This window comes from Bubalus kerabau, chromosome 20 (assembly GCF_029407905.1).
Source record: "Bubalus kerabau isolate K-KA32 ecotype Philippines breed swamp buffalo chromosome 20, PCC_UOA_SB_1v2, whole genome shotgun sequence".
Lineage (NCBI taxonomy): Eukaryota > Metazoa > Chordata > Mammalia > Artiodactyla > Bovidae > Bubalus > Bubalus kerabau.
The window spans coordinates 38096444-38122281 of NC_073643.1; the positions used below are offsets into that span (position 1 = coordinate 38096444).

Genomic DNA, 25838 nt, shown 5'->3' on the forward strand with positions numbered 1-25838 from the left:
CCCACCTTTGACTCTCAGGTAGAAGCTGCCTGTGCACAAACCAGGCCAGCTCTTTGGTGTAAGTGGCGGCATGTGATGCAAACCCAGCAGGTGAAGTCCATGTTTCTCTCCCATTCTGATCACTCTGGTCTCTGTATGTGTTAATTCTGTGTTGTTCTCACAAACAAGTTTCCATATAAACCAGCCAAAAGGGGAACAAAAGGCAAAGGCCAGCTGGGCAGCCTGCATTGTTCACGGGTTTCCCAGGTGCCTTCCGTGCAGACTTAGTGGTTGGGAACTAGTCCTTCTTAGGCCCTCTGTCTGATTTTCCTATGGCTGGCTCTGATTTCTTTACCTCCTGAACACCTGCAGCCAAGGCTCCTTTTCAGAGCAGTTTGAAAGCCATCCTTTCTTTTTGCTCTTTACTCAGTTTGGTCCAGCTCTTAATCTTTGAACAGCATCAAATATTCATTGCCATTTGACAAAGCTGGGGCTGGAGGGTCCAGCGTTTTCTAAAACAGATCTTGCTTTACCATTGGTGATCCAGTGAGCCTTTCAGCAAGGCTGACTGTAAATCATCCAGGCTCAATTAGTGTATTTCAAAGAAATACCCAGGTGTTGTTTGACCTTCAAACATATGGACTGCTGGAATAAATGAAAGTCTTGCCTGTTCCCATCATGCTGAGGGAACTAGATGGGGTAATTCTTTTTCCTAGTCTCTGAGTTTTGTGGAGGGATTATTAGGTTTGGGCTCAGTGAGTTATTTGCTTTAGCAATATGCTCAGTGGTGGGCTGCAGTTGCCTTTGCTGAGGGAATTGCCAGGTGTGAGCTGTCACCAAGTACCACTAGAATGCTGGAGGGGCGTGGGGAACCACTGGGCCATGGAGGTGGGGCCTGAGCTCTGAGGCTTGAAGGGGACAGCCTGGGGTACAATCGGAAGCAATAAGGTAGGTGTCCAGCTGAGCTCTGTGACCAGGGCTTAGGAGCTCTGCACAGCAGGAGAGAATTGGATCTGGGGTCTTTCTTACCTTTTCCTAGTGTAGGGGTGATAGCCAGCCTCTCAGACTCTGACTCCTGATTTGATACCCTTATGTTTTCTTTGGTTTTGTTCAAGAGGCCATCCTATGCAGAATTGTCAGAGCTTTGCAGCGCAGCCTGTGTTTTTTGCAACCTAAATAGTTTCTAAGAATTGGGACAATGTTGAAAAGCATTGTTCTGCGGCCAAGAGTGTGGTTTTCAGAGTTAGAAAGATGTGGTTTCAAATCACAGCCCACCCTACTGACTAATTTTGTGACATCAGGCATGTTTCTTTACTTTCTCTGAGCCCAATGTTTCCAGGCATAAAATGTAACTGATAATTCTTACTTTAGCCTTTTACAAAGTATGTTTAAAAGATATTTTAATGTTCATCCAACTAAAAAGAGATTTAGTGGTCAAGTACATTTGGAAAACCCTTTAGAAACTCTTTTCCTGTATTTTGGATTTGATAATGCCTATTGTCAGATTAAAGTTCCTGAGAAGTTCTGAAGGAAATAAACCTGTTTAACTTTGTTTAATCCATAATGTCAAAATATGCTTGAGTTCATGAACTCTTTTTCTTTTCTTTGGTAGAAAATGGGAGCAGTGTTTCATGAAATACAAGTGATCTCATAGGATTGTTATAAGAACTTATGATAAATGCTTCCCATGGTGCCTGGCCCAGAGTAAGTAATCAATAGTAGCAAGTGTTGTATGATTATAATTGTATGATTATTATTAATAAGGGCTTTTGGTCTCCAAAACTTAAAACTCTAAATTGGATATATCTAGTTTTTAATCATAAGCTCTTTGCCAGTTGGAAATTTATAGATTTCAGCTTTCAGTGATGGCTAATGGTTGTGATTAAGTGCCTACTATTTATCAGAGGGCATTTTAGGTACTTTAACAAAATCATTGCTATATCTGATGGTCACAGCTATTTAACAAGGGAGGTATTATTATCCTTTCATTCGTAAATATCAGCATTGAGGCTTGAAGATTGTATGTTTCCAGTCCAAAGTTGTGCAGAGACTCTGCTGTGGAATTAAGAATTAAGCTTGTATTTGTTTGGCCCAGAGCCCTTTATTATTCTAAGTTGGCATTCTGTAAATCTACAGGGGTCTGTGAAGGCACCAATGATGTGAAAGAAATTTGCAGTAAGTCTAATAGAAATCAAACACTTGGCATGAGACATTGGAAGACAGTACACTGAGAGATCACCCTTCACCCACCCCAAGCTTCTTTCCTTTATTGGAATCCCCTTGTTCTCTCACCTGGAAGCCTTTCAGTGGTTGATCCCTTGGCCCAAAGCATTCTTCCTGTGTCTCCTTCCTGGGTTCTCTCTCATTCATCCTTCAGTCATTTGATTTCTCTGTCTACACATCAAACTGTGAGCATGGACCAAGTCTTCGTCAGTGCAGTATCCCCAGCATGTGACAGGTGACACGCTATATTCCATAGATACATATTGATGAATGAAGGCTATCAATTCAAAAGCTATGTGAGAAAATGATTTATGCCTTAGAGAAAAGTGGGGGAAAAGTTTATCATTTAAAAAGTACCGTCTTCTCAAGACACAATTTTGTGGAATCCTAGACAGTAAGGATGTTGAAAACTCCTGTACAAAACAAGGCTTGCTACCACTCTGGAGATGGTTGAATGTGGCTGCCTGTTTTTGGTGAGTATTAAGGTTGTGGGTTTCTATAGAACATCGCACAGCTCTGCAAGTTCAGAAACTTACTTTTTAACAGACCCCTGTTGTGAGGGAAGGTTGGTGCTTATGATTCAGCTCAAGAAAACCAATTCACTGGAATGCCATTCAATTATCACAGTTACTGTCTGTGAAATGCCTTCTTTTACCAAGCTGTGTCCTAGGCATATTACACATGTTACCTCTCATTTTTATGGCATGTCTCCAAAGTACTCAGCATTATTTCCATTACAAATGAGGAAGCACGGGTTCTGAGAAGTTCTGCAACTTCCAGAGACAGCTAGAAAGTGGTGGAGCAAGGATGTTAATTCAGGTCTGTCTGTGTGCCAAGTCCATTTGCCCCTTTAGGCCACCTTGTCATCTGAGACAGGAGCTTTCTGCTCCGTGGGAACTCCACTGGCAATGTGACTAGTACTGCACATTGATGAGCAAGTTCCCTCTGGAAGCTAACCTTACAGCAGAAAGATGTATAGTGACCTTAAAGATGTCTAGTGACCAAAATCAAAGCAAGTGTTGCTTTCAAGCTTTGCGTATCCAGCCTATTCTGGCTACTGTGTCATCTTCCCATGCCAAGAATGTTTTGATAGCAGTAACAAGGAATAGTTCTCAATACCAGAACACCCATTTCCTTGGTTAATTCTGCATCCATGCTTCACCTTTGAGATCAAATCCTCCTCATGCTCCATTTCTTTCCTTGTTTGAGAGTTCCTAGTGTCAGACTTATTCAAGTTCAACATTAGTTTGTCATTTTGTATGGAGGGAGTTACCCTGATATTAAGAGCCAGACTATCTTAGAAGTTGATGGATTATTTCCTGCAAAGCTCTCCATGGCTGAATTCTTTGATGCATTTTATTTTAATCTTTCCTGTTTCATGGTGTATCTGACAGGAATGGAGGAGATGGGAACTTAATTCCCTTGAGCACTGCCTCTAAGAGTGGCATAATTTCAATCATAGATTAGGATAATATATAGACGGGATAGTTGTTTTGGTTAAAACAAGCAAAAAAAAAAAAAAAAATGCTGGGGAAGCAACACTAAACCAAAGGGCAAATATATTGAATACATGATTGAAATGTGGATGACCAAATAATGGGAAATGAGAAATGATAGCCAAAGCTGTCATTGCTGGTGATGCTTACTCCTTATCCACAAATGCCACAGACCTCCTTCTCAGGACTTAAGCCCCTTAATGTTGAAACCTGGTGATGCTGCCTATCAGGTTGGAGCAAGTGGAGCAACTAATGAGTGTCAAGTATCTGCCATAGCATGAAATGAGAAGGGGGATATTTATTCTATTTCAGTTCCACAAGTTTATCTATTCTAATCTGACTTCTACATTCTCAAGGCATAATTGAATACTTGAGATTCCTTTTGATTAGCTTTAGAGGGGACAGTTCCAGAGAGAGTGGTCATCCACAGGCCTCTTTTCTATTTAAATGAAGGGACTCACTCTTCCACTACAGGCTTTCTCAAAAGTTTGGTCTAAGGATCAGTGCATGAGATTTACTTGGAGCATGTTTTTTTAAAATGTCCCCACCTTACACCTACAGTACCTGCGTTTCAAAGGATGAGGCATGTGTTTCTACAATTTTAACAAGCCCCTCAGATAGTTCTTCTCAGAAAAATGTTAGCTTTAAAATGACCACCTGTGATTTGGGAGAATGGCAATGAAACATGTATAATATCATATATGAAATGAATCGCCAGTCCAGGTTTGATGTATGATACAGGATGCTTGGGGCTGGTGCACTGGGATGACCCAGAGGGATGGTACGGGGAGGGAGGTGGGAGGGGGGTTCAGGATGGGGAACACGTGAACACCCGTGGCGGATTCATGTTGACGTATGGCAAAACCAATACAATATTGTAAAGTAATTAGCCTCCAATTAAAATAAATAAATTTATATTAAAAATAAATAAATAAAATGACCACCTGCAAGATGCCAGGATTCAGAGGAAGCAGGCACTGAGAGAGCCCTGGGAGATCATAAAGTCAGTTAATTACTATCATTTGACAGAGGAGGAAGCTGAGCACAGAGATGCACCAAAGTTGTTGATGGAGCTCAGGAAAGACCTAAATACAGGCTTTTCAGAGCTCCTCCAGACTCCGAGGACAAAAATCATTCTGCTACACTATAAGTGGCATTCCTTTTGTCTGCCAGGAATTGGAATTGCTCTGCAAGACTGTATTTCTTAAGGAAGAAATGGTAACTCATTTGCCCCTGGAAATGCCATCCTCTTTTTGAGTCTCAAATAGTAACATTTTAAATAAGCTACTTAAAATTCCTTTATGATTGCCCATTGTCTTAAGAGTGGGGTCCAAATGGTGGGCAAGCCCGTATCTGTGATTGCACTTACATCTCCAATATCTTCCACCCTTCCACTCGCCTCTACCTCCTTTACTTTCCGCTCTACTCTGCAGGTATTCTCACCTATTTTCAGTTCATTCAATGAGCCACGTTCCTCCTTCTGGAGGGTGACATGTGATATTATTCTCTATACACTATTTTTCCTAGAAAAGTTGTCTTCATCTTTCGGTTGTTGGATGACAGGTTATGTCCTCTCTTCCTTGAGAACCTTTCTCTCACCTCCCAAGTATTTGTAATAGACGATATCTGTACTCTATACAACCCAAATTGATTGATACTGTATTGCAGTTGTTACGGTGCTTTTCTCTTACCTACCTTTTAAGCTCTAAAGGACAGGAATCATGTTTGGTGTTGTAGGACACATGGTATGTAGTGCCTGATCAAAGGAGACACTCAATAAACTGGAGGCCACATAAATGGCAGGATGATCTTGGGGTTCACATACCAGAATGCTCAAGCAGATCATGGTCTGCCTGGAATAGAGGATGACGTTAGTCAATGTTAGAAGGTGAAGTGAGTTAGGGCAAGCTGAGCTCGATCTTGGAAGGCTTTTGTTAGTTGAAGATGTTAACCTAGATCTGGTTACTGAAAATGATTGATTGATGGGGGTGTGAGGAAGATTCCCACTGCAGCGGTGGGGAGCCATGGGTGGCAGTGAGAAGTGGCTAAAACCACAGGAGAATTATGATGTGGCTACAATAGTCCAGACTCAAGGTAATGAGGGACAGGAGCAGCCTAGTGGCTATTGGGAGGATGAGAAATGAATGAATCCCAGAAATGCTGCCATCAATCAAGAGTACTTGATAGAAGAGTCAAAGATCTTCCCAGTGGGACCTTTCTTCTTTCACTGATTTGTCAACTTATTAATTCAACAAACATTGACTGTGATATGAAGCCCTGGGACTCTATTAGTAAGTACAATAGATATGCTCCTTGCTGTCCTGTAAGTGAAGGAGATAGATAACAGATAAGTAAACAAACCAAAGAAGAAGTGCCTAATGTAAATGTTTAGTAGACAATAGACTTCATGTATCAAATTTAATAATTCATGTGAAGCACTCAGCACAGTCCTTAGTATTATATATAGTAAAAACCCAATAAATTTTATGAAGTCTGACTTCCCCATATTCTCTAATAAAATTTTGAAAATTTCCTGTCTCACAGCCAATTTTAAAATTTATTTTATAGAAGTATAGTTGATTTACAAAGTGTTCATTTCTGCTGTACAACAACGTGATTCGGTTATATATATGTGTATATATTAATATATATATTTTCATATTCTTTTCCATTACAGTTTATCACAGGATATTGAATACAGCATCCTATGCTTTACAGTAGGGCCTTATTGTTCATCTAGTCTACATATAGTAGTTAGCACCTGCTAATCCTAAACTCCCAATTCATCTCTCCCTCACCCACCCCTTGGCAACCATAAGTCCGTTATCTATGTCTGTGTTACTCAAAACTATTAAATGAATCATGATAGTGGCTACCATACATCAAGTACCTATTCGATACCAAGTTTTATCCCATGGGATTTGCATATATTAACTTCTCCTTATAATCACCTTGTAAGAAACTCATGATTGTCTTCTTTTTTCAGATAAGGAATCGGAAGATAAAGAGCATTAATTTCCTTAAATCCCTAGAGCTAGTGAGCTGGAACCCTAGGTAGGCCCAGCTCCCAATTCCATTCTCTTTCCATTGTCATGGTGGATCTGTTGCCAACCCGTGTTAGAGCAATCAACTTTGTTGTGAATCTGGCAGGCTCTTTTGACTTATCTATTTCTTCAAGTAACTGAAATAACCAGCAAATGTTAAGGAGTATATAGAAACATTACTTATGACACAGTTACCCACATGCAAGTATGGTCAAGTCTATGCTCCTTCCCTGCCTTCCAATGAACATCTTTGAATTGGGAGAAAATCTCAATACAGTCATCTTGTGACTCTTTTTTAAAAAGTATTCATTTATTTATTTCTGTATTTTTAGAAATCTTAGACTATAGAGAAAAGATCTACAATGTTGTTCAATTCAGATTCTGAGTGTTCAGTGTTAGGATGAAGAGTCTAAGCTTTGTAGATTTGGTTGAAGTCTTTCCTTTGCCACTTACTGGACTATGAAATTAAACAGATCTCTTAAAGCACTCTCAGCTATATTCTCATTATTTATAAATGATGAAGAAATAGGGTGGTAATAGCTCCTACTGAAGTCTTGGGACTGAATTAGTATAAGTAAGAGAAAAGTGTGTGTTAGTCACTGAGTCGTGTCTGACTCTGCAACCCTATGGACTATAGGCCGCCAGGCTCATCTATCCATGGGATTCTCCAGGCAAGAATACTGGAGTGATTTGTCATTTCCTTCTCCGGGGGATCTTCCTGACCCAAGGATTGAACCCAGGTTTCCTGTATTACAGGCAGATTCTTTACCATCTCAGCCACCAGGAAAAGTAAGAGAAGTATGTTCTTAACTGGTTGCAGTTTGCTACCCAGGAGATATTTAGCAATGTCTGGTGACATTTTGGTTGTCACAACTGGGGGCATGTCACTAAGATCTAATGAGTAGAGACTCAGGATGATTTAGAACATCCTACAGTCCAGAGATAGCTCCCTCCCCCCACCCCCAGCAGAGGATTATCCAGTGCTGAGGTTAAGAAAACGGAGTATAAATCCTAGTCAGTACTGTGTAGCCATACCAAAAAAAGAAAAAATCCTAAGATCATTCAGGAATATGGAACACTTGGGAAATCCTTCTGGAAGCACTGGGATTATGACATTCAGATGAAAATACATCTGGAGTATTGACTAAATATTTTCCTTTTGTCTAAACAATTTGAAGTCATGAAATAGGTATTTCCATTCGTCCACTTGGGGTGTGGAGTGCTGAGGTTTTTTGGTCAATTGTTTAGGGGTTTCATAAAGATGAATTTGCATTTGATGGCAAGCTCTGTTTTTATTTTTCATTTCAGGAGTAGTTTATCCTATACCATTACTTTTCGAAAGGGAGGCTGATTTGTTTTTATGATTTTTTTTCCTTTGTAACTTAAAAACATCTTGAATTATTAAACTAGTTATTTTCCAGACCTGCAAATGTTTTCAATGTGTGGCCATAAGTTTCCCTGAGTCAGCACATAGTCCTACATCTTGGAAGAGCTTAGTTGGTCAGAACCATTTCCTTAAGATGGTGGTAATTTTCTTTGGGGTTGTGATTTTCAAGGTACTCATTCTGATACAAGAGAGTATGTATTTTTCCCAGACCCCCATATTCAAGGATGTGATGGGAATTCTGCCCAGGACTTAGGGGTATGCATCATCATTTCAGACTAGAGAAGAGAATTAAGAGGAGAAACTCAAGTGGCTATTTAAAATTTCCCCCTGATGTTGGACTCTCGCTCATTTCTAGCCAAACCATAAAGTAAATCCTCCAGCTCACATTCTATGGGTGACTATAAGAAAGTACTTTGAGTTACAGCTGAAAAATTATTATTTTCTCCTTCAAAGCCAAATGATTTCATAAGAGGCAGAAAAAGAAAAAACCCACCAAAGTCAAATTGATGAAAACCAGTTGAAGTACAGCCTTGAGTCTGATACCGCCATCCTGTGTGTGTGCTAAGTGGCTCAGTCATGTCCGACTTTTTGTGGTACCACAGTCTGTAGTCTGCCAGGCTCCTCTGTCCATGGGGATTCTCCAGGCAAGAAAACTGGAGTGGGTTTCCATGCCCTCCTCCAGGGGATCTTCCAACTCAGGGACCAAACCCAGGTCTCCAGCATTGCAGGCTGATTCTTTACCATCTGAGCCACCAGGGAAGTCCAAGAATACTGGAGTCTGTAGCCAATCCCTTCTCCAGGGGAACTTCCTGCACCAAGAATTGAACCAGGGTCTCCTGTGTTTGGGGATGAAAGCCCATCCCAAAACACAGATGGCATCTTCGGGCATGGCTCTCAACACTGATGGAATTAGATTTCTCTGTCAACTCATTGGAAGCTGCAGTCCTGTACCACACATTTCCTGAATGTCTTATTCACAATGATCAGACCTGTTTTCTTCATTATCAGGAAGCTACAAAGACAACTGAAAGGATTTCTACTGCCAATACAGGCTGACTTTTAAACAAATATCCTCAAAGCTCGTGAATACATCATGTAAGGGCTGAGGCCTCAAGGAAGGTATCTTTCATGAAAGCTGGGGAAATCTCTGCTGAAATCACTGGACCCTAGATGATGGATAGCCTCCCACCTAAATCCTGTTCAGTTAGTAAATGCTTAGAGATGATGGTTTGCTCTTAAACAAACATGGATTCATTCTCGATTTTTGTCTTAAGCTATACTTACTGATAGCCCAGAGAAATAATTTTTTTCCTCTTTATGTCAAGAAATCCAAATTCTATGTAATGAGATCAAGAGATTATACTCATTAAGAGCTGAAAAGAATCTAGCTCATCATTGGACTCAGTTTTTCAGGGAGGCTCCTAAGATCCCAAACTAATGATGGCTGAAGGAGGGATAAAAGACTCAGCCAGAGGTCTTTGGGCTACAATACATGTGGCAACCGAGACCTTACTTGTTCACTCTTCTGTTTGGTGCTTTCCTCCAAGACTAGACTGCCCAGCTCGCTCTTCTCCTGATGTTTCTCACAGTTCATTTATAACCCGTGCCCCTCCCCCATCTGACTTTGAAGAACCTGAATTCATTTAGGCTTTGGTTAGTGGTAATTATTTACCTGTCAGACCCCAGCTGGACTGCATCACCAAAGCTGAGTCACACAGCTTTGCTTCCAGTGACTGCTTCCAAACAATTAAATCAGAGAAGCACCTGTGTAAATATGCAATATTTGGCGATAATAAAATGATGAGGCAACAGAAACTGAGCCGAACTGGTGAAAAATAGTGAATATTTTCCCCTGGGGGTTTTCAGTATCTCCAGTCTCAAGAACAAGGTCGAGTTACTTTCCCACCCTTCCCATACTTTGTTTTTTTTTTTTTTTCTGGAAAATATAGCTCATCTGATATCACCAGATGTGGTTTGTTTGCAAACATTAAGATTTTAAGGTAATCCTCTCATGTGAATGCTGAGAGACAAGAAGTTGAAATAGGGTGAAGGACTAACCAGTAATTTTCTTTTCCAAAGCCAAAATGTCTATCTGAAGAGATAAGCTGACAATTGAAACTCATCTTGGACAATGATACATGTTCTTTTTTTATATTTAGGGCTTCCGTGATTAGAGTCAAAGCCTAGGATGGTGGAAAGAGTGAGAGCTTTTATAATCAGATAGACCAGGAGATGAATCCCAACACTGCCTAGTAACTGTGTGACCTTGAAAGGATTTTGAGCCCTAGATTCCAAATTTGTAAAAAGGACATAATCCTTAACCTCATATGCTGTGCCATAGTAAAGTGTCAATCTCATTACCTGCTTAGCAAATATTCACTCTGCCCCACTGCATAATGGTAGACCAGAAAAGTCATCATTTTTGGCCTGGTTGCCATTTAATAAGCCACAATTAAACTGTTGGTGACTTTTCTTTATGTTGCTTTCTGATGGTGATCACTTTTCGGTAATAACCAGAAAGTGATTCTGAAATTTCCATCTTATGTTTCAAAGGTACCCAGTCTTGCATTTGGGATTTGTTCCTTCTTTAACCCAAATTCATGCATAATGCCTATTTGAGACATCTTTTCAGTTGTCTTTTAGCTGGACATAGAAAGATGTTGTCACTATCCGGCCATAATTTGTTTAGATTTTTCTGTTTCGACACGATTGGTATTTTTGAAATTTTATTGAAGTATAGTTGATTTACAGTATTGTATAAGTTTCCACTGTACAGCAAAATGATTCAGATATAGATATGTAAATATACACACACATTATTTTTCATTATAGTTTATCTCAGGAGAGTGAATAAAGCTCCCTGTGTTATACAGTAGGACCTTGTTGCTCATCCATCCTATATATAAAATAGTTTGCATCTACTAATCCCAAACTCCCAGTCCATTCCTTCCACCCCTCCTTCCCCTTGGCAACCAAAAGTCTGCTCTCTGTGTCTGTGAGTCTGTTTCCTTTTCATAGATAAGTTCATCTGTGTCATATTTAGATTCCTCATATCAGTGATATCATATGGTATTTCTTTCTCTTTCTGACTTACTTCACTTAGTATGATCATCTCTAGGTCCATTCATGTTGCTGCAAAGTATTTCATTTTTTATGGCTGAGTAGTATTCCATTAGGGTTTCCCTAGTGGCTCAATGGTAAAGATCTGTTTGCAATGCAGGAGACATGGGAGACATTAGTTAAATCCCTGGGTCAGAAAGATCCCCTGGAGGAGAGCATGGCAACCCACTGTAGTATTCTTGCCTGGAAAATCCCATGGACAGAGGAGCCTGGTGGGCTATAGTCCATGGGACCACAAAGGGTCGGACATGATTGTAGTGGCTGAGCACAGCACAGTATTCCGCTGTGTGTCTCGGTATGTATACACACAGACACACACTCACTCCATCTTCTTTATCCATTCATCTGTCAGTGGACATTTAGGTTATTTCCATGTCTTGGCTATTGGGAATAGTGCTGTAATGTACACTGAAGTGCATGTATCTTTTTAAATTAGAGTGTTCTCTGGATACATAAGGCTAGTATTTTCAGGTGAGGGACTTCTACAGATGGAGTTTCATAGACGCACTCCTGTTGTGTTCCTAAAGTGCCTGCTTTGTCTGTTCCTAAGCCCTGTGATCTTGGGCAAGTTAATGATTCACTGTGTTTCTTTGGAGATGATGATAACTAATGCTTCAGATTATTCAGAGAATATAGTGAGTTACACGTAAAGGATTTAGAATGTGACTCAAATAGAAAAGTTGTAGTTGTGACTGGTATTATTACTGGGACAAAAGTAGGTAGCCAACAATAGGATTTGTCTTACAGAAGGAGTGAGTGTGCGTAACATTAATCAAATTTTCCCGAATCAAAAAGTTCAGTGTTAAAAATGTTGTCTTCTCATACAGAAGGCTAACAAACACTTGAAAAGATGCTCAACATCACTCATTATCAGAGAAATGCAAATCAAAACCACTATGAGGTACCATTTCACACCAGTCAGAATGGCTGCGATCCAAAAGTCTACAAGCAATAAATGCTGGAGAGGGTGTGGAGAAAAGGGAACCCTCTTACACTGTTGGTGGGAATGCAAACTAGTACAGCCACTATGGAGAACAGTGTGGAGATTCCTTAAAAAACTGGAAATAGAACCGCCTTATGATCCAGCAATCCCACTGCTGGGCATACACACCAAGGAAACCAGAAGGGAAAGAGACACGTGTACCCCAATGTTCATCGCAGCACTGTTTATAATAGCCAGGACATGGAAGCAACCTAGATGTCCATCAGCAGATGAATGGATAAGAAAGCTGTGGTACATATAGACAATGGAGTATTACTCAGCCATTAAAAAGAATACATTTGAATCAGTTCTATTGAGGTGGTTGAAACTGGAGCCTATTATACAGAGTGAAGTAAGCCAGAAAGAAAAACACCAATACAGTATACTAACGCATATATATGGAATTTAGAAAGATGGTAACAATAACCGTGTATACGAGACAGCAAAAGAGACACTGATGTATAGAACAGTCTTTTGGACTCTGTGGGAGAGGGAGAGGGTGGGATGATTTGGGAGAATGGCATTGAAATACATAAAATATCATATATGGAACGAGTCGCCAGTCCAGGTTCGATGCACGATACTGGATGCTTGGGGCTGGTGCACTGGGACGACCCAGAGGGATGGTATGGGGAGGGAGGAGGGAGGAGGGTTCAGGATGGGGAACACATGTATACCTGTGGTGGATTCATTTCGATATTTGGCAAAACCAATACAATATTGTAAAGTTTAAAAATAAAATTTAAAAAAAAAGAATAAAAAAAACCGTTGTCTTCTTTCATAAAAGTCATTCTTAATTTTATTTAGTTTGAATGCAATGTTGTGTTGATGATTTCTGAATAAGACAGTGAAAAGTGAGAAAGCCTTCAATGGAATGTTATTCAATTATTCACAGAGGCAGGTCCAACTGTCTTTGGACCTTGTGTCTAAAATGAAATGATCACTAGTTTTAAAAATCTCTGAGATATTATTTACTCTATGGTATGAAGCTGATATACTTGTAAGGATAGGTAAGGGAATAAATAGCAGAGAATTGTCAAAAAGTCAAGGTTATACCCTTAAGTTGTGACAGCCAAAATAATAGATTTGTAGGAGGCTGTTAACAGAGTTTTAAATGCAAAATTTAAAGAAAGTTCACTCATAGTGTATCCTTTCCCTTCCTAATCCATTAAGCAAACCCATTAGTGTTAAATGAAAAGATTTGGTGGAAAGATTTGCTTTGGGATAGAAAAGTATTTTGAATTATTAAGCTTCCTACACATCTTAAAACAAAATTTACTCTGAAATCCCCATTAGATCCCACTGAATTCACTGAGCAATGTGGCCTCCTGGTTTTGTTTAACAGCTCTGCTTTCCCAAAGGGGCTGACGACTCATTGTGTTGGAGCTGAGCTTTAACGTGCTTCTTCCCTGAGGCCTCATCACTTATCTAGTCTGTTGAAGAACTCTGTACATCTATGTAGCATGGTCCAATTGAGTAGGCTGTATGATAAGCATCTCAACAATAACACCATAAAATCTAAGCAGAGAAATACACGATATGCTGATAAATAGACGTGCATGCATTGAATTTTAAAAATATATTTTCCCATTCTGCACTTTCATAGCCACAGTTTAAATACCCAAAAGTCCTTTCCATGAATTCATCCATGCACATTCCTCTAAATCTGCTATATTTTGGATGGAGATTGGCCCCATTTTTCTAGGAAATGAAAGAAATTGTTATTCTAATACCATTTTTTTGGTCACTTATTTATAAATCTTATTATTTCTCATGTGGTTTAAATATTCTGCCAGCACCTCTTACACCTGAAGTCCTGGTCAATTCCCATTCACAGCTGCAAACTCTTAGGCGGCTATTGATTCTGTGTCTCCTTGCTAAAGGTTACGAACTTCCTCAACTGTAATGTTGTAAGTTATATCTATTGATGTTAAGATTCTCTTATTGTTCCTTGCTGACACTGTACTTTTGTTTTTTGGCTGTTTAGTGTTGTTGACATACATTTTGCTCATCAGTTGACAAAGATGATTGAACTGAATTATCTCTGGGTATCATGAAAGTTGACATACTTTCAGCTTTTGGATCATGAACTGAAACCAAAAATTTGATGTTTTTGGCAACCGTACGCACAGCCTGTATTATCTTTGGTCCAAAGAAGCTTTCAGATCATGCAAAGACATGTTAATTCTTGCTTCTAGCTTCTTTCTGCCTTCCTTCTTCAGTGCATGTAACATCCTTAGTTTCTGTTGAGAAGACTAGAAACAAAGCAGGATTGTTTAGCACCTGCATAAGGAACAATTAGCTTAAGCATTATGTCATTAATATGAACTAGAAGATTGTAGATTTTTGGGTCTCAATTGGTATGCCACAAACCTTTCATGGGTATGCAACCTAATGGGAAACAGTCTCATGTTTTCTTTTTGTACAACTGAAGGTTGTACAAAAATATATGACAACAGCTATCACTTACTAGGTTGATCATTCAACATATTGGGGGAAGAGCCAAAACCTACTGAGTAGGAAAGAAGAGACACAGACTAGCATAAATCTGATACAGGAAAAAAAAAAAAAATCAAGGAGATATATGATAAAAAGATGTATAGGCAGAAACTTACAATAACTTTGTCCTATATGTGTATACATATAAATATGCTATTAGATTTACTGAAGTATAATTTACATACAACAAAATGAGTATAGTCATTTAAAATGTACAGTTCAATGAATTTTTATGTATGCATAAATACATGTAACCATCATCCAAATCAAGAAACAGAAAATTTCCAATACACTAAAATACTCTCTTCTGCTCCAATCCAAGCAATTTCTCAATCCAACCCCAGGTACCATTACATTTTTGTTTATCAATATAGACTAAATTTACTTGTTTTAATTCTACATACAAATAGAACAATGTGATATGTACTGTTTTGTGTTTGACTGCTTTCACTAGGCAAAAAGGTTTTGAGAGTCATTCATATTGTATGTATTAACAAATATTCATATACAAATATGGGCTTCCCAGGTGGCGCCTAGTGGTAAAGAACCCACCTGCCAATGCTGGAGACCAAGAGATGAGATGTTTGAACTCTGGGTCCGGAAGATCCCCTGGAGGAGGAATTAGCAACCCATTCCAGTATTCTTTCTTAGAGAATCCCATGGACAGAGGAGTCTGGTAGACTAGAGTCCACGAGGTGGCAAAGAGTCAGACACGACTGAGGTACTTAGCGTGCACACACACATACACAAGTAAATAGTCTGTGTAGATACAGGCTTTTTTTCTTAGGTTCTTAACAAGTTGTGTTCTAAGATATTTATAACATTTTATATCCATATTCGGAGAAGGCAATGGCACCCCACTCCAGTACTCTTGCATGGAAAATCCCATGGATGGGGGAGCCTGGTGGGCTACAGTCCATGGGGTCGCTAAGAGTCGGACACGACTGAGCGACTTCACTTTCACTCTTCACTTTCATGCATTGGAGAAAAAATGGCAACCCACTCCAGCGTTCTTGCCTTGAGAATCCCAGGGACAGGGAAGCCTGGTTGGGCTGCTGTCTATGGGGTCGCACAGATTTGGACACGACTGAAGCGAATTAGCAGCAGCAGCAGCAGCAGCATATCCATATTGCCAATGGGTGACATTTTCAGACCTATATTCTTCTATTTAAAAAGTATGCTCTAAAACATAATCACAAATGGAGTTGAAAAACTAATTATATTTTTCTATTACATATTTTAAAAAGCAGGTAGTTCTTTAAAAACGAACAGTGTATCTTTGGACTACTTAAAGCATCTTATATGCTACCTAGCACTTTCTACATCTAGCCATACTAAAGTAGATCACATCAACATTGAATGAAGAAGTGATGGAGATAAAATATGGAATGACAATGTTTCACTTGTGGTTTCTGATAGAATCATAAAATTTTAAAACTAGAATGACCTAATCCTTTCCTTTCATTACACAGATGGGCTAATTCCTTCCTAAGGCCTCTCAGCTGGTTAATTAACTCAACAGATACTTGTAAAGGGCTGAGCATGTTCTAGGAGTTGGAAATATGACAGTGAACAAAACACTCTTTCATGGAGCCTACATTCTAGTGCAGAATAGAACCCCTTTCTTTGGTTCTATGTCTAACTGTGTATTATTTAATGGCCTATTCACTGCAAAAGATAGCATCTGAACATTCTAACACCTGTCTCCAGTTTCTCTCTAAACACTGTTAGAAATAAGGTTTTACTCTGTGTAAAATCAAACCAATTGCATAATCCTTTCAAGCTAACTCACCTTTTTTTTTTTTTTAAACTTTACATAATTGTATTAGTTTTGCCAAATATCAAAATGAATCCGCCACAGGTATACATGTGTTAACTCACCTTAAATATACCAGCTCACATGATGGCACTCTGCAGTTCCTAATGGGGTAACTTCTCATGCTTTTCTCTTTAGCCATAAAAGGGAAAACAAATCTCTCATTTTTTATGAGAAAGTGTCCACTACCCATCATAATTATGTAATTTGGGATTTTGTAGGACATGGTCAGTCTTTGGTTGCAACACACATTAGAACTTGTAGACAGGGTCTTTTGCTCTTATCTCATCTTGCTTCAGATCTTCTTCCTGCTCTGTTTTAGTCTCTCTTGACATATCACCCTCCCAAGGTGTTTCTTCTTTTTATCTGTATCAATTCCTGTATCCCAGCTCTGTCTCCTTTCAGACCTGAAAATTCTTACCCAACCAAGCCTCTTCTGGTCTGAGGAAAAGAGGACTCTACTGTGGCATTCCAATCTTGAAAGCTGATTCTGTTCCTGACAATGTCAATGGTTTTCACAGACACAATCACCCCCAGAGAGGCAACAAGGGTAGGATGGAAGAAATCATCAGAAATGGATTTGGGCACACAGTTTCATCTCTCCTTTTTGTCTTTAGATCAGTGGAATTAGTGAAAGCTTCTGTGAACTCATGGAATTTTCAGGCTTTGAAATTACCAGACGTCTTCAAGTTGTCTTTGAAGAATGCTTATTTTACAACGTGTAATTTTTCTGAGAAGAGGAGAAAAACAGAGTGGGTCTTGTTCAAGGGATAACTGGAACTTAGAGATAACTCCTTTTTATTATGGACCGCTATGTCCCAGGCATTGTGCTGTGTGCTTTTCATGTTTTTGCCCTTTGACCTTCCCAACAATTCAGTGATAAATGAGTTATGTGTAGCCTCATTTTACAAATGAACACATAGGATCTTGGAGAGGCCACTTAGCTTCCCTAACATCAAACAGCCAATATATGATTAAGTCAAGATTTAGTGCCAATGAAACCCTTCTATAGCTTGTTAATATTAGTGTCAACATAGAAATATTTGTAAAGCGTTAAATGTAAAGTTTGTTCTTGTATATTCATTTTGTCACTAAACGGAGTCAGGGTTTGTTGAATTTGCCTCAAAATCACTAAGTTAAGATGGAGTGGTCTAAATCAGAACCCTAGTTTTTTAATTTTATTACAAGGTTTTTCCAACACAGCATTCTGTAATTCTAAGAGAAAATTGTCCACTTTTTCATTGGCTTCAGTTATTGGGTTAAAACTCACTGTATGAACAGTCATGACAGAGATTTTAAAGACTGAGTTATAACATTGACATTATAAATAATATTTAATTCTGTTAAATCCAACAAGTATTTATTCAAATATTTATTGTTTCTTTTTATTGTTGACATGATGCCTTTTTTACTACTGAACCCCCCACATATACTCTTCTATTATCAGACCAAGACAAAAGATAAAATGCCCTTTCAAACTCAAGGAAATTGTCCTGGTCTGTCTGGATTAACTATCATCCTGAAAGATGTATAGATGTGTGACAGGTGAGAATACAATAGGAAATATCTCCTTCTTCAGAATGCCTTGTTAGGATGTGCCATTTGAAAGAGGAAGAAAAAGGTTATGTTGGAACCACATAATCATTGAAAGCAACCTTATTTCAGGCGCCATCTCTGCAAATGCAATTATGACCAAGTCTCATGAGTCTGTGCTATTGGGAAGAGGGTGGAACATGGACAGTTGGCAGGCTCAGATAATCCAAATACCTGATTTTCAGCATTTCCCCCACTAAACGTCTTTACCAGCATTGCTAGCAAGTAATGGAAATTGCTGCTTCTAGTTTCCTTCCTCTCTTTCCCACACCCAGTGCCCCCAGCCCCAGTCACCCTTCCATGGAGATGTTAGTAAGCAATGAAATGGCCAAAAAGCTGTGGGAGGAAGAAGAGCTAAGGAAAGTCAATCAGTCCTTGTGTAAAATAGAACTCTTTTAATGTGGGACTTCCCTGGTGGCTCAGACAGTAAAGTGTCTGCCTATAATTTGGGAGACCTGGGTTCAATACCTGGGTCAGGAAGATCTCCTGGAGAAGGAAATGGCAACCCACTCCAGTATTCTTGCCTGGAAAATCTCATGGATGGAGAAGCCTGGTGGGCTACCACCAGGGGGTCGCAAAGAGTCGGACATGACTGAGCGACTTCACTTTCACTTTACCAACTGGAAGGTCCTGCTCCTTGTAGACTATTGTTTTGATTGATGATATCTTTATCAGATATATTTGTACTAGCACATCTCAAATATAATTTTATTCAATTTCTATTATATGAGTAAAATATCAATTCATTTTCCTTGTTTTAAAATACTAAATATTATGATATGACTGAATTTTTTTAACCTTTAGCCTCTATCTCAAACCTGCTTCTTCTGGAAAGGAGCACTACAATCTTGGTATCTATTAATTATTACATAAAGTGTCCAGATTTTATCTCCCCAGAGTTTTTTCTTTGTACTTATGTAGAAATTTAGCCAAAGAACATAAGCAAGCCTTTGTTTTGTTTTATAGTAATAATAGACTATACTGTTTAGCTATGTGGTGGATACTGTAAGACATTGCCCAAATCCCTCTTGAATGAAGGACTTGTTGCTTCAGTAGGAAATGCTGTCAGCAGACAGTTTTAGCTGTCGGGGCCTTCACCACAATGGCACAGAGGCGTGTCACCCTCAGCCTCTCCAGAGTCAGCCAACATCCAATAAATGATCCAGTTCCAATGTGCAAGTTCATTGCAAGACTATAAAATGTCCTGCCACGTTGACCTAACTTGGGCCGACTCCGAATTGACCTTTCAAGGTTGAGAGCTCTGCGTGGGGTGACTGAGGCTGCTGCTGCATCTGTATTGTAGCTCATCTTCTCCCTTTGCCCAAACACGCTTTCTCAGATGTTAATGGCAAAAGTGTTTGTTAATAAATATCCTGAACAGTAAGCAGTAAACTCATAGCCTTCTCCTCAAGGAACCAATCCTATGACATGTCTCTTGCCAACCTTTCCACTCAACAGTGTGTCATGCAAGGCTCATTTACAAGTAACTTAGATCTGCCCTAATCTTTTAATATTCTCATAGTATTTGTGTCAGAAACTGAGTAGTTGTTCACTAAAGCCCTTGTTTCCTTTCTTCCTGAACCTGTGTCTAGACCACACAATGATTAGAAATAGCTAGGTTGCCAAGTTCTGACAGTTGGATTGTGGAAAGAAGTGATGTATGATACTTACAGTCCCAATCTGTTAAAATCTTATGTAGTCCTCCATGCCTTCTCATATCTCAGTGCCAATTAGATGCAAAGGATTTAGCAGAAGATGCCAAGGTCCTAAGGGATGGCTGAGCCACAGATGAAACAAGACTGGGTCCTAAAATCATCATATTGACTGCTTGTGTACCCCGTATCAAACTGTTAATCTCTTGAAATATTTAGGGTTATTTCCTGCAGAATTAGCCTCTTTTACTTAAAAGAGGCTAGGTTTTAATTGTTGGTTGTTTCCAATTTCTTACCATTGCAAATCAGATTTTTCCTAATATTTTGTACGTGTTTCTGCAGGTAAGTGTTTCTCTCATATTAAATGCAGGAAAGTGAAATTGCATAAACTTTCGAAGAATTCAATAAATATTTTTGTAACTCCTTTCCAAAATGGTTATACCAAGTTCTATTTTCACAAGATATACTTATCTCTCTAACATAGGATTTTAAGGAAAACTTCATTTTGGGGTGAAAAATATTTCCATATGTAGTGGAATTCTAATTCATTTCATATCTCAAATTCCAGTAAACAAAAAATTTTAAATCATAGACACTTGATACTTGGAGTTTAAAGTCTCTTCCAAAGCAGTCCCTAAGATTCATGCCATGAAGTCACTCACCGTTTTGCTGTAATAGGAATTGGAATTGTACGTGCTAAGGTGGATGCATACTCGTGTGTTTCACTACTGCTGCTGCTGCTGCTGCTAAGTCACTTCAGTTGTGTCCGACTCTGTGTGACCCCATAGATGGCAGCCCACCAGGCTCCCCGTCCCTGGGATTCTCCAGGCAAGAACACTGGAGTGGGTTGCCATTTCCTTCCAATGCGTGAAAGTTAAAAGTGAAAGTGAAGTCGCTCAGTCGTGACCGACTCTTAGTGACCCCATGGACTGCAGCCTACCAGGCTCCTCCGTCCATGGGATTTTCCCCAATTAAATGCCCAGATTCCACCTCAGACAGCTTTACTGCCACCTGTTCCTCATTCTGAAGGAAGTAAAAAATGTCATAATGACACTGGCTTTATGTATTGAGTATATGATATATGTCAGGCCCTTTGCTAAGTATCTTATCTACATTAACTTACTTGAATCTCATCGTAATCCTCTGATATACAAGTTTCTATTACTTAGTTCTGCTTTTCGTATGAGAAGTATGAGGTCAAGGTAACATAATTTACAAAGAGCTGAGACATAACCTAAGACTCTTGGACTCCAAGCTAAATGCTGGATTTCTTTTCTCTTACACTCTGTTGCCTGCTTATTCAAGGTCAGAAAGTGTCACATCCATCATTAAATTAAATTTTACTGGACCTCATTGAGTGAAACGTGGGGCTATGACAGTCTCTGTGTATCTTGGGAGTTAACCAGGCCATGAGGAGGATTTCTTCATGAATGTGTAGGGTTTTATTGTGTAGAAAAACACCCGGTAGGGTTAAGCCTTCTGTCTCAACTCTAGGGGAGAAAGTATCAAAGTGTACAGATCCATAAGTCATTAAAAGTTGTTTTTTTAAAAAAAACAAAAACAAAAACAACAATAAAATCTGCATTCTGGGTGGCTGCTTGCAAAGCAGCTGTAATTGCTTGGCCAAATCAGATCTTGCTCCATGCTCCTTCCTGAACTTCCTTTGTCCTCAATCTGAGCACAATGCAGAGGAGGGATGTGTGGGTCCAGGGCAAGATGGAATTTGGACCAGCTGTTTTCAAAGGTTACATTAGAAACTCCAAAGGCTAAAAAGGGCCGCTGTGAGAACGGCCTTCTAACATCAGAGTCACCACATTGCATCACGTGTCTGTACCGAGAAACCACAGTGGGGATGTAACTGGTAACACACAAATCTTTCTAAGATGAACAAAATGTTAGGCCCTATCGACATGGCACAAGGACATATCTGACTTTCCAAATTTCTTCCATTTTTGTGGTTTTTGAGGTTGCAGTAGAATTCAAACCTCTCCGGGTTCAAGTTATCAAGTCTTGACAAAATATGACTTCCTGGATCAGCAAAAGGTTTTGATTAAAAAAAAAAAAATTTTTTTTTTGAGGGCAATTAGATGAAATCATTTTCATCATGTATAAATGAATCAAGGTTAGATTTCTCTTAAAATACACAGGGATCAAAAATCTCTCAGAATGAAATAAGCAGTAGACTGATTCTGAGCTTCCTAGGGTTTTACCACATTGAAAAGTCCCACGTTCCTGTAAATCCCAAAGTTGGACAAAGGGCAAGAAAACAGAACAGAAAAGAGAAAGAGGGCTAAATGAGTACATATAATCACTGGGCAACAGGCTTCGATTTGGTCTCTTCTGGGGGCAGATGTGTCCCCTCAATAGCTGTCATCCTCTTTGAAAAATGATAGATGTTTGTTCATCTAAGCAAAATCTATTGTGCTGACTTGGTGTCTGGCACAGTTAGAAACTTGCTTTACAGCAGAGAGTAAGACAGACACAGTCTCTTCCAGTCTTTGAGGGAAGAGATAAGGAAATAGCAAAGACAACTATTTATAAACAAGTTTTGCAAACTGAGACAGTTGCTGTGAAGAAGGCGATCAGGGTATTCTGATCCAGAATGAAGGGGGAGATCTGTGTAGATGAAGTCCTCAGGGGAAGTTGTGTGAAAAACCACCTCCCGAATGGGGCCGTGTGCACACAGTGAGACCAGGGTGAAGTTTCTTGGGCTGGGAGCTGCTCATGGGAAGAACCTGGACTGACTGGAGGCAATGGCGAGTACATACTTGGACAGTGCAAGGGCGGCTCAAACAAAGGCCAAATAGTCCCAGACAATGAAATGGCACTGGGGAGATTTAAATGGGAATGTGTTATGCTCTGATTTACATTTTAGAAGTATCATTCTGGCTGCAATGTTCTCACTCAATTTGGGGGAGGAGACGGGTTGGAAAAGGAGTAGAGTGGAAGCAGGGGGTTGAGATAATAGGCGATTACAATAGTTCAAGTGCAGCAGGGCAGAGGAACACAAGTGAGATGTATTTATCTGTTCCTTTGTCACTGGCTGCAGTCATTTGGACCCTGGTCAAAGCTGACAGAAACGTGAAATGTTTGTATAAGTTTGATTACATTGCATGAATTCCATTAAGCATTCTCAGGGGAAATAACAATTAAGGACGCTGGAAGTCTACAACTGCTGCTTTAAACTTTGTCATTTGCCAGAGATTACGAGTATACAAAGTGCCTGTATCTGTGATTCTAGGCATGTGCTAAACACTTGAACTTCTGGGGTTCTGCAAATGTCTGTCTGTGCGTGTGGTTGCCATGGTAGCGAGCTTCTCTGGCAAGGATAGGAGATGCACTAGCCCTAGGTCTCTCTTCTGTTTCCTTGGCATGAGATCGAATGGAGAAGGCAGAGAATAACCAGTGTTAATGAGTTTCTGATTTTTCTGTGGGTATACTCACAGAATATCTGAAAAGAAAGGAGGACTTGACATCTGGTTTCAAATCACTGTGCGTGGAGGTTCAGAGCTGTGAATTTTTAAGCTCCAGTGAAGACTTTTGACTGGCCTTTGACTATTCCTCTCCTTATGGATAGCCTTCATCTAAGGCAGACTTTTTTTTTTTTTTAAAGCCACGCTGGGCTCTCTTCTACCTGTAAATTTATTTTTATTTTAGTATTTGATTGTCTACCAAAGATTTCTGTGGGTTTCTAAGGTTCTTGCTTTATGATTTGGGATAAAGTGGAGAATTGAATGTCCTATACAGTAGGATTACCAGGCCTTGGTGAATGTCCATCTGAGATCTGTGGCCATGAATTTAAAGTGAGGTCAACCAGAATTTTTATGTTCAAAGAGTCACAATGCCTTATTGTTCTAAGGCAAATAATATCTTCACTGGCAAATTGCTTTATTTCCCTGGCATCTATGGGATGAGTCTTTCTTTCATTGAGTTATAAATATTTCTCAAGCATCTATGATGAGCCAAACATTATATTGACAGAATCCTCAGTAATAAGCTAAGAGAAGCAGAATGAGGGAGGAAAGATAGAACGTAGGGCAGAGAGAGAGAAAAAATAACTTAGGAAAAAGGACTTGAAAATCCCTCTGGTGTTTGCTTTGGGTAGACCACTTCATCTATGTCTTTGTTGCCCTAGCTAAATTCGCAGACTTAATTAAACTATAGAGTTCTCAGTGGGCTTTCAGAGAAAGGTGTAGCTCAAGTGCCAAGTATGACACATAATTATTTCAGATTTCTCTGAAATGAATAAGCTCCAAAGATTTGGTATCTTATTTAACAGGTAGCAAGTAATTTTCATAAAGTTCTCCCCACAGGTTGGGAACTTGGTGAAGTTTTCTGTTCACAAAACAAAAAGAATTACTGCTTAAGAAGCTGATTTCTTTTGAATGTTTTTATTGTTTCACCTACAAGAGAAGAGCACAGGCTCTTGGGGGCTTGAGAGAGAAAGAGCAAGGGGGAGAAAGGGGGATTGCGGAGAGAGAAAGAGTTTTATGTTGAATTGTGTGTGAGCAGTGCTGGCAATTGATCTTTTTTTACACCAAAAATATAAAACATTTGGAACAGAGGAAACAAAGCCCCACCTTATTGGCTTTTACTTTTGCTCATTTCTGGGTCTTCATGATGACATGATTCCAAATGCTAATTTAGCCAATTATGGTTAATCTCTTAGAAGCCTTAGCCATCAGCTACATGAATTCAGTGGCATTCTACAGAATCTTCAATTCAATTTCTCAGATTTGTCAAGGAGAAGGATGAAACTGTATTTGTCCCACAAAGCAGAAACAGTACCAAAAGATCTAAAATAATATAGAATTCAGACTTCCTTGGTCCTCCAGTGGGTAAGAATCTACCTGCCAATGCAAGGGATGTGGATTTGATCCCTGGTCCCCGAAGATCCCACATGCCACGGAGCAACTAACCATGTATGCCACAGTTACTGAGCCTGAGCTCTAGAGCCTGCGAGCCACAACTCCTGAAGCCCATGCACCTAGAGCCTGTGCTCCACAGAGGGAAGTCACTGCAATGAGAAGCTCATGCCACAACAAAGAATAGCTTCCTCTGGCTGCAACTAGGAAAAGCTGGTGTGCAGCAACGAAGACCCAGGGCAACCAAAAATAAACAAGCAAATAAATAAAATTAATAACAATAAAAATGCTTTAAAAATAATATGTACCTGAGCATCCATGCTGACACACCAACCATTCCAACTTCATTGTCTAGAAGAGCCGTTCTCAGTCTGGGGCAATTTTGCCTCCCAGGGAACATTGCAGTGTGTAAATTCTTTTTTATTATCATGAGTCAGAGTTGGAAGTAGACATAGGCCAGGGATTCTTCTAAACATCCAATGACGCATAAGGCAACCTTCACAATAAAAATTTATCTGGACCACAATGTTGATAGTGATAAATTTGAAAAAATCAGATCTAGATCATTTCTTTAACTCCATAATCAGATATGCCAACTTCCCAGGCAGGCAAGCTTGCTAAAAGAAGAAACTAAACATTGAATTTAGTTTTCAACATGGTTTATCAATAGCTTTCCTATGCGAAGTACTTTCAAGTTTTAATATCAGATGTGTAACAGGTTCATTTGTAATAAAAATAACAGTAATCCCTTACATATGTAAGGTCCATTATAGTATGCAAAATATATTTACATGCATCACATGTTTAATCATTGCTTCAGCCCTATTAAAGGGTTATAGCTGGTATCTAATCACTGTATAGAAGGGGAGTTATTTTTGCCTTTCAAATCTCCTGAAATGGCTTTTCAACTTGTGATAACACCTTAATTATTGAGGAGTCACCAGCAAATCATGACAGTTATTTCTAGAAGGAAGTACTCAGGATATGGGCTACTCATTCGTATGTCTCTCACTTGGGATGAGTGAACTCACTCCAGAGAAAAATAGAGCTTCAGGGACAGAAGTGTTAAATCATGTGGTATGCTACAAGTGTGCCACACATCTAATTTATTTTAAAAAAATCATATTTTTTGAAGGCAGAAAAAGATATTAGAAGTGATTTCCTTATTTAAGTTACCTTTTT

General features: G+C 39.3%; 1 long non-coding RNA gene across 1 annotated transcript in view; it reads left to right on the forward strand.

The window, feature by feature from the left end:
* Positions 1-741: 741 nt before the first annotated feature.
* LOC129635412 (uncharacterized) overlaps positions 742-25838 on the forward strand; it is a 149475-nt gene continuing 124378 nt past the window's right edge. Inside the window, exons 1-2 of the long non-coding RNA XR_008706267.1 lie at positions 742-927; positions 1592-1683. This is a non-coding gene — a long non-coding RNA (uncharacterized LOC129635412). The remainder of the gene's footprint in view (positions 928-1591; positions 1684-25838) is intronic.